Source organism: Nicotiana tomentosiformis, chromosome 6 (assembly GCF_000390325.3).
Source record: "Nicotiana tomentosiformis chromosome 6, ASM39032v3, whole genome shotgun sequence".
Lineage (NCBI taxonomy): Eukaryota > Viridiplantae > Streptophyta > Magnoliopsida > Solanales > Solanaceae > Nicotiana > Nicotiana tomentosiformis.
Window position 1 is genome coordinate 130,074,269 of NC_090817.1, and position 10,693 is coordinate 130,084,961.

A 10,693-nucleotide genomic window follows, 5' to 3' on the forward strand; every position below is an offset into this window, starting at 1 on the left:
AAGTCATAAGCAGGTTTAGTAGAGTCTCGCGGATCGGTACAGAAACGTCTGTACTTATCTTCGGGAGGCTATGGAACTATTAGGAAAAGCTTCACTTCCTTGATTCCTCATCGTGCGATTTGATTCCTTTGGGGCTTATGCCTTTATTTCCTTCCCACTAAATCTTATGTGACATGAAGCGCTTGTTATCAATTGGGCATCGAAGAGTTGCAGTGGTACTGCATATATAGTGCAAGATATTTTCCTTACGTGTTCGAGTGGGCTATTATCGTCGCCTTGCGGAAGGATGTCTTGTCATTTCAGTTCAATATCTATACTTCTTATGGTTTTGAGGCTATGCACGGATTGTTGTGATATTTATGTGTTATGATCGCACAGTGTTAGTGTAATGGTAGGGTGTTTTTCTATGTGTCGAGGCAGTGAATGACTTAAAAGGAGGACTTCTCGGTGCATGATTTAGAAGTTCGACATTTAATTCCAGCGGAGAAAAGGCAATCGGACTATGGATTTGATTTGAAGCAACATTTTGGCAGTAAAGTATGGAGGAGGACATATCGGGAAGTGTCTCGCGGTGGTTGAATTACTAGCAGGTCAAGTATGAAAAGCAGAGGTCGAGCAGTTACTTAAAGAAGATGGTTGACCCAAATTGAGAGTGGCGGGGTAGCATGTAGATTTTGTGGTAGGATAGCCACATGCCTTGAGAAAGTTCAGAGTGATTTGGGAGTCATGGTGGAAAGTGACTAGGTCTACAGACCTTATTTGAAATAATGGCTATTTTACTAATAAATATTGAATATGGAAGAAAGAAGTTTGCTTGAAATGAAGAGGGGTGTGAAAACTTGATTGCCGTGGGATGCAATATGACTTCGAGTTTGGAATGTATTGTCGGACTTTCAGTTGATGTCAATGGGGAATGAACGGACTTGTACAACTGGTGGATGAGCATGGGCTCAAGAGGGTTTACTAATTTTGTAGTTGTTGTACCCAGTGCATCATCATTGGGAGATGTCGATATGTAATTCCACGGGTAGGCTATCTCCTGTGGGCAGGTCAACGGTTGTGTGATTTTGATGAAGTTTCTACGGAGAGTTCTACTTACTACAAAGCATAAAGTCAAATATGCGATTATGGATGATAATTTGGAATGTTCATGAAAAGTTTAATAAGAAACTACAAGAAATTTGGAGGGTTGACGATGCGAGAGCATGGTAATTGAGAAGGGAAAATCTTTGTGGATTCTAGGTTTATAAATTGTATCTTAAAGCTAAGTGGGGGATCCCCACCGTCTACGTTGGGATCGCGTGGTTGTCTACTGGTGCGGGTTCTGGTTATCGGTGTATTGGTAGGTTATTATGACTAAGAAAATAAATGCATCAGGGGTAATCCGGGAAAGGAATTTGATTGATGTGTGCTCCATTTGGCCTTATTGATTCATGTTTAGGTTTTTGGGAAGACTCAGAGTTTATACTTCTTGTGGAGGTGATGTACAAGGAAAATAATTCAGTAGGTTGCTTCTTTGAGAGGGTGTTCATATGCTAATAGCGCATTGGAGTTTGATTATATTCGGGACCAGATGAGAGTAGGTGACTCCCAAGAACGATCCTAGTAGGTTCAAGAATCTAAGTGCAGGGCCTAAGGATTTTGGGTTCGTTGTGTGGTTAAGGATCGAGTTTTTGCAGTGGATTACGAATGGGACTTGGAATGTTCTATGTTATCATCGGGTATGCGGTGCAGTTGTGGAGGAAAGGAAGAAACAGTTTCGGATTCGCGAAAGGTCCTTCAGAATGGGTGTACCAGTTGGAGATGTTATTGTGTGCATGAGGAGGGTATAAGATGATTTATGGGTATCGAGACGATGTGGTCTCGTGATTTGGGTCACTCGAGGCGAGTGCTAATTGAGTTCATTATATTTTTGAATGGAGTTATTATTGTTTCTAAAGCAAGTCAAGAGTAAATCGGAAGAAGTTGGGTCAGTTAGTAATGGTTTGAATCAGCATGATTGTGGCAATGATCAATTCCTTCGGCGTGTTAGTTATACATGTGGTTTGTAGTTGTATGTTCAGGCTTGGTAGCCACCATAATTTGATTGATTTGGGAGGTAATTAATTCTAATGGCCTTGTTATGTGTAAATGGATCCCGGAAGAGTTATGACGGTTTAGACCACGACTCGAGGTTTGTATTTTCTGCGGTTATGGGAATTCAGTTGCGTGTTGCAATAGTTCTTCTAAAATGAGTTGATTGAAAGGGATTCTAGCCAATAAGTGTTTATTCTACTAGTATTTCAGGGGTTATGACAAATTCTTGTACTCTCACATAGCGGCGGGATAGGTGCAGTGAGCGGCATGGGAATTGGAAGTTGAGGATCAAGGTTGCAGTTCGATGTTGACAAGAATGTCACGAGCTCGGATGAGCAGAGAAGAATTCAGATGTTTAGAGTAAGCTAGCATTTTCTGTAGTGGCACCTGAGAACGGTGTCCGGTGCAAGAAGCTTTGTGTATTGATTTGCGGACCCTTGGTTGGCTTTACAAAATTAGTACGATTGGTGGTGTGGAGGTGCAGACTTTGCTACCTGGTGCGGAAGGTCGTGAGAACGTATCGCACGGTAAAATTGAATAAGTGTGACATATTAGTCACTTGATGGTTAAAGATTGAAACCAACCATGGAGATTATGGTACTATCGTTAATATGGGAGTTTATGCCGGGAAGGCGCTCTATTCCTTTGGTTGTGAACTGTGGGAGTTTGTTCCGGATTGGGACGGATACTCGTGTCATGAATAATTCCATTGGGGATCCTTGAAAGGTTGTATACCCAGTATGGGATGCTCGAAATTGTCTTGGGGTCCGTTAGTGGGTCTAATGTGAATGTGTGCTCTATATCAGGTCGGATGTATTCTTTCGGCATAGCATTGCTTGCGGAGGAGTCTTCGGGCATTGAATGTTATTACCGTCGTCAGGTATTCCATGTAATACTTTATTGTGCTATGTGGGTTATGAGATGACTTGATTATTTGCACATGTGTTGTGATCCCGTGTAGCTTGTGGTGTTATATGAGCAGTATGGATCTCGAGATACAAGTCAGTTATCGCACCTTGTGCTTGGGTTTTGTAGCGTATGGTACTATCCGTCTCCCCATGGTTGTATTTTTGCACTTGACGTGCTTGTGGTCAATATTCGGGTATTTCATAAGAATAAGCATTATGGCTCGATGGGCACTTCCGTATTTATTGTTATGTGTAGATTGGGTGGCACAATGCCACAGGTATGTTGTTTGGGTCGGGTTGCACGCCGCAACAGTGAGATGTTAAGTATGGTTCCCTATACTTATTTCTGTGTATTTTGTTTCTCATTCTCTGAGAAAGGTTCATAGCATCTTTATGGCTATTTTATTCGTTACGCGTGCAGGGTAGTTCTTTTTTCCAGAGTCCATTATTCCTTATGTGTCACATTCGAGTTTGTAGCTTGTTGGAGCAATGCAGGTGGCATATGAGATTTTTGACAGTGTTTCAGATGGCTTATTGCCTGAGCAGCGTGTACTGGGTGAGACGCGATTATTGGACCTGAGATCAGTGCGATCGGAGTTAAGTAGGGTATATTAAAGAAAAGAAAATATTGCTATTCAGTTTAGAATGAGGTAATGATTCTTGTCAGGTGGAGAGACCCACGTGATTTATTTATTTGGTATTTGGTAATGATTTTCTACGCATCTCTTTCATCGTGGCAGCATTGCGAGATTTTGAACAAGGCTTATATGTGTCATGAGGTGTATTGCGGGCATCGGATGTTGGAATTTGTTTCTAAGGCTTGTTAGCTAATGTTATAGGGAGGATCTTCAGTCTAGCTCGATCTAATGTGCTCACATGGGTTGTGGTGGCACGGGTAGGTGCACTAGGTGTTAAACAGTGATTTTAGACAGCCCCGGAGCAGTCCTCAGCATGTTCGAGGACGAACGTATGTTTAAGTGGAGGAGAATGTAATGACCCGATCGGTCGTTTTGATCCCTAGCGCGCCGTTTGGAGGTTTGATGCCTTGAGTATCTTCACTTCATATTTTATGACTTGTACGCCTAGTCGGAATCGAATTTTGGGAAGTTCAAAGTTGATTCAGATGGGAAATTCTAATTTCGAAAGCTTTAAGTTGTAGGAATTGACCGTATGTTGAATTGTGTGAAGACATCTCTGGAATGGAGTTTTGATGGTTCTAATAGATCCGTAGGGTGAGTTTGGTCTTAGGAGCATGCTCGGATGTTGATTTGGAGATCAGTAGTTCATTTTAGCATCAATTGGCGAAAGTTGGAAAATTGGATGATTTTTGGAAAGGTTGACAGGGGGTGGACTTTTTGATATCGGGGTCGGATTCCGATTCCGGAAGTTGTAGCAGGTCTGTAATGTATATTATGACTTGTGTGCAAATTTGAGGTCAATCGGACTTGATTTGATAGGTTTCGGCATCGGATGTAGATGTTTAAAGTTTTAAAGTTCATTAGGCTTGAATCGATGAGCAATTCGTGTTTTTAGCGTTGTTTGATGGGATTTAAAGGCTCGACTAAGTTCGTATAATGTTTTAATACTAGTTGGTATAATTAGTCGAGGTCTCGGGGGCCTCAGGTGGATTTCGGATGGTTAACGGATCAATTTGGACTTGTGAGAATGGCTGAAGGCACCAGTTCTGGTGCAATCGCACCTGTGCAGGATTGACCGCAGGTGCGAGTTCGCAGAAGCGAGCAGGCGATAAAAGATGCGGGGATGATGAGGATGTCCAGTGGCTGCAGGTGTGGCGTGAAGGCCGTAGAAGTGGAGTCGCTTCTGCGGAAGATTGATCGCAGGAGCGGACGAGTGCTTGGGAGGCCTGTCTGCAGAAGCGGACGTGTTTGCGCAGATGCGCACCCACATGAGCGGGCTTTGGACCGCATAAGCGGTTGGCCAGCGGCAGTGACCTTTTGCAAAAGCGGACGAGGGGACGCAGAAGCGCTTCCGCAGATGCGAATGATTGTGCGCAGGTGCGGAGTCTGGGAGTTTAAGTGAACTCCACAGATGCGGAGATTTCACCGCAAAAGCGGTACTGCAAAAGCGAAATCGCTGGGCAGAAAAGCGCCAAGTCCGAGGGTTTGATTTTATTTTCCATTTTTGAACCAAGAGAGCTTGGATTAAGGCGAAATTTCGAGGGATTTTCAGAGTAAACATTTGGGCAACGATTCTTGACTTGTTTTTTATTTATTTCCACTAAAATATCATTTATTCTTCATTTAATTAAGGATTTGGGTTTAGAAATTTGTGAAAAATGTGGAAAATTCCTTAGGCCGAATTTTGAGGTTTTGATTGAGAATTTTGTATCGTATTTGAGTAATTTTGGTATGGGTGAACTCGATATCGAATGGGTGTTCGTATTTTGTGACTTTTACCCGATTCCGAATGTGGGCCCAGGGCGACTTTTTGGGGAAAATTTTCAAATCTTTGCTAAAGTCGTAGCTTCATTATTTAAATTAGTTTCTTATAGTTATATTTATAGTATGTAATTGTTTTGGATAGATTCGAGCCGTTCGGAGTTGGAAAGTCGAGGAAAAGACATTCTTATTGATTGATTGATCGATATTTGAGGTAACTGACTTGTCTAACCTTGTGTGGGGGAAACTCTCCTTAGGTTTTGATACTATTATGGTATTTGAATACGTGAAGGCCGTGTACGTAAGGTGACGAGTACGTACTTGGGTTATATGTTGAAAAATCTGATTCTTGCTGAGTAGTTTTCTTTTAATTCCTTAACTGAGTTGCTCTAGCATGTGTAGTCATCATGTTTAGCCTAATGTCGCATGCCTACATGTATTAACTCTTACTTGCAATTTGTGCAACATGCTTAGTTGAATTACCTACTTCCTTGATCTTGTATTCAGTCTTTAACTGTATGAGTCCTTGCTGTAAACTCATTGTTCCATAGGTTAGTAGTTGTGTATTTACTTTTAGGACTACGAGGCGGTACCTCGAGAGCTCCCCCTATTGCATATTTACTTTTTGGACTATGAGGTTGTACCTTGTTAGCTTCCCCTGTTGTGTATTTACTTTTGGAATTATGAGGCGGTACCTCGGGAGCGCCCCTGTTGCATATTTACTTTTGGGACTACGAGGCGATACCTCGGGAGCTTCCCTTATTGTGTATTTACTTTTGGGACTATGAGGCGGTACCTCGGGAGCGCCTTTGTTGCATATTTACTTTTGGGACTACGAGGTGGTACCTCGGGAGCTTCCCCTGTTGTGTATTTAGATTTGGGACTACGAGGCGGTATCTCAGGAGCGCCCCATGTTATTTACCTTTATTTGTTATGTTGTTAGCTTTCTGTAACTTCTCATTGTTTAAATTCCCCGTCATTTTATTATATTGTTATATCTTCTGCCTTGTTTCCTTTTTATTCCAGTAGAGCCCTGACCTGACCTCATCACTACTCTACCGAGGTTAGGCTTGGCACTTACTGGGTACCATTGCGGTGTACTCATACTACACTTTTGGACATCTTTTTGTGCAGATTCAGGTACTGCTTACCAGATCGGGTACTAGTGAGCTAGTCGTACGTGGAGACTTCAAGGTACATTTGCCAGCGTCTGCAGACCTCGGAGTCCCCCTATCCTTACTATGTTGTTTTCTTCCTTATTTTCCTCAGACTCTGATGTATAGAGACACTCAATATTTTCTCTTAGAGCTTGTGACTTATTTCTACTGAGTTCTGAGAGTTGTAATTATTTGAATCGCAGTTTTTATATATATTTCATATGTTGAGGCTTGAGTTCAGTTTATATTTTGCTATTCTGCACAAATGTTAGGCTTACCTAGTCATATAGACTACGTGTCGTCACGACATCCTACGGAGAAAAATTTGGGTTGTGACAAATTAGTTGATAGAATCCATGTCTCGATTTTTGAGATTAATGATACTTCTTTATGAAAGTTTATAAGTTTTCACGTGTAAACTCGGGTAGTGGATTTTGTATCTAACACATGAAATAAGTTAAGCGAAATTCTAAAGGAAGTGATCAATAAATTAAATTGTCAGTGATTTAATTTGATTGATTAGTATATGAATCTTAACATGGGGAGTTAAATAAGGTTTTATGAAAGAATTTCGAAATTGAACTAAGGTGTGCAATCACGAATTTTTTAGTGGAATAATTCGTAATTTATTATGGTAGAAATTTCCATAATAGGGAGCCTTATTAATTAAATTTTGTGGTCCCTACTGTGCCTAAATAGTAGGAAATAAAGAAAATCTTTCCTTTGTGGAAAAAGAAAACCTAACAGGTTTTGAAAAAGGGTTTTACCCTTAAAAATGTGGCAATATATACCTCATATAGGGCTGGCCGTTTTTTACACACGTTTTTCTTGAAATTTCGCCACCCGAAATTCTCTCTTTCTAGATATTCAAAACATTTTTCTGGAGATCGTGGCCTTACTACTTTGGAACTAAAGACCGTGATTGATCTGTTTTGTTCACGCTTCAAGAGATAACTCGTATAATCTCCATATGTGCTAATTATTTAATTTACACGTGAATATGATACTGAAATTGTTTCTGATGCGATATATAATCCAACAAATACTAGGATAAACTAGCTCCTTTAATATTTAATACTAGGATAGACCAGCTACTGATTTTTAATGCTACGATTGGTCATTAATAGAAAAATTAGTTACCAAAATATTATATTTAATACTAGGAATCTTAGAACTTTGGTATTTGTGACATTGTAATATTCTTGTTCATCTCTAAGCTTTTGAGCGTGACAGCATTTGGACTTTTTCTCTAGTTGTTGTGTTATTCAATTGGTTTTAACGTAGAATGTTAATCTTTGTTGTGCAACTAATTTCTATAGTGAACTAAAAGTCGATCTACGCAAGGTACAATAATAGTAATTTTCCAAAAGGGCCTTCTCTCTTCTACATTTTCTATAGTAATTTTCCAAAAAGGCCTTCACTCTTCTCCATTTTCTTTTATCTATTTTTCCTGGGCCGATGGTCTATCAAAAACAAGTTTTTCATCTTCAAATATTAAATTTAAGAAAAAGAAAACAATTCTTTTTTATTCTCTTTGTTTTCATAAAAGGCATTAGTTGCATTCTATAAAATTTAGGAGTTCGAAATATAAATATTTTGTTATAAATTGAATTGTATTTAAGGTGAATATCTATATTTTATAGGGATTCTAGGCTAAGTCACTTTTTTCCTATAAATATAAGGGTTATATTCCATTGTAAATCATCCCAAAACAATAAAAAATATATCTCTCTACTTTTCTCTGCAATACTCTTTTTCTTCTTTTATTGTTTTATAACACGTTATCAGCATGAGACTATAACCAATTAAGTAGAGGCATCTGTTTTGGTCACCAGGCTTTGGAATACATGCATGGTGCTCAACATGTATATAATATTAAGCATAATGATTATTAATTGTTCCATGAACTTTCTTCGGGAATAAATTCTGGATTGAAGGTAAGTATTTTACCTTATTTTTCTCTTCTAAACTCTTAAAATTTTATAATTTGATTTTAAATACAAGCAAAGACAACAAAGTTTGATTAACTCTAATAGAGTTTGTAAGAAATTATAACTACTCGAAGTGGTAAAATTTCTTTGTCTTGCCATGATCAAATTCATGTATGATTGTGAGCACAAAAAGTGAAAACTCGTCCCCTTGAATTTTCTTCATTCTCATTCCCTTAAGAGAATGTAGTAGCAATATATAATAAGTCTAAAAAAAGATAAAATCATTACCGTGAAGGTATCAATGGATGTGGACGTGGCAATAGACGAAATTATAATCGTCATCATTATGGTAATGAGAATAATAAGGATTCTCAAAATAATCCTTCACTCTGTGAAAGTAATGTTTGTCATCGATTTAACATAGGATTTTGTAAAGCACATATAGATGATTATGGTCCATTCATGATGTGAATGTGATAACATGTGATTTATAAATACATATTTATTCTTGAAAGAATATGAACGTGCTAGTGGTAGTGAATATACCACACTCACCTCTAGAAGAAGGTTTGAGATGAAATAATAAAATAATGTCATTATTATGACATGAATGGTCATTGGTCACGTACCTATTATAAGCCAAAATATTTTGGCAATTTGATTATTAAAGGACAACAGTAATGTAAGAAACAAATCTTACATATAATTTTGACCATGACTATAATGGTATAACTTTCTCTTTAAAAGATATTCACCATATAGATGTTGATGAATATATGGTAGTACAAAATTAATTGAGAGTTATAAAAGAGCCAATTATTACTATCTTTGAGGAATAAAATTGATTATCAATAAGGCATTGTGTTATAGTAAGTCTCAAAGAAACTTATTGAATTTTTAAAGTATTCGCGAAATCGGTTGGTTATATTGAGATTATAAATAATGAGAAGATTTAATATCTTTATATCACTATAACTTTAGCAGGGTAATATGTATATAAAAATTACTCGCTTTATTACCTGATTTGTACTACATAAATAAAGTATGGTGAAATTACAAGACACAATAAACTGGATGTTTATTGATATATAATACCCATGCCATAGTAAACTGGAAATTTAAGTAATAATTGCACATGTCATAATGTAAACCTGAAGTTTACTGATACAGATAATTTTATCAAGCATGGCCTATTGAGCAATCTTGATTTAAGCATGATGTGCAAAATAAATGAGAATTCACATGAGTAAGTGTTGAAGAAGATTCTTCATGAATTCTCATGTGTTGCTTGTTCTCGCGATTATTATACCAACTAAAATTGCGATTGAATCTCTTGAATTCTGGAATTTATCAAGGTGAATATGGGCTCATTCACCTGCCATGCAAACCTTATAAAGATGCATCTATAAGATAGTTACATGTGCGTTTATTATCAACCCGCAACTTGAATGCCAGGTTTCTCGCTCAATAATTTAATTTAGAGCATAATTTCCAGATTTTCTATTCAAGAAAGTTTATTTTGATAAGTTGGTTTACATCACAATGGGTTTAGCAAAATAATTTATTGACCGCCTCCACTTAATAGCTAAACTATTGCTTATGAGAACAAAGTTATCTATATCAGTTTGATATACATTATACATGAAAGTATATTACATTCTTTTCTCATAACTGGTTCAGGGCCAGGAACCAAATAATTTCATCTTATTATTATTGATGTGCGGTGTATATTTTGATTAACATCATAACACACAAAGATGGGTTCCCAAAGTTGAGGAAACAAGCTAGTTTTTCTAACATGAGGGGGAGAGATGATAAATATTTGAGAAAAAGTTACGTGGAATGAATTATCATTTCTACATTTAGATCCTCGAATAAGATAATATGAAGTTCATAAAAAGATAATTCATTTGCAATATATTGCAAAGCATGTCGGACGCATTTGCTGACCCAAAGAAAGTAACTATATTCTCACTCCAAGTGCTCCTATTAGAATAAGTCCTAGAAGGACAAAATCTATGGTATGCATAAAGCGTATAGACATATCAGTTTCAAATAAAATTCTTGATAAAGAAGATGAGCAAATGATCAAAATGATCATAATAAGGAGGCAAGTGATCTATAACATCACACGACATAACATTTCATAAAATCTCAGGAGAGGTTCAGGTACCTGAAAATATAAAATGAAGAGATCTCTATGTTATGTCTTTATGAAAAAA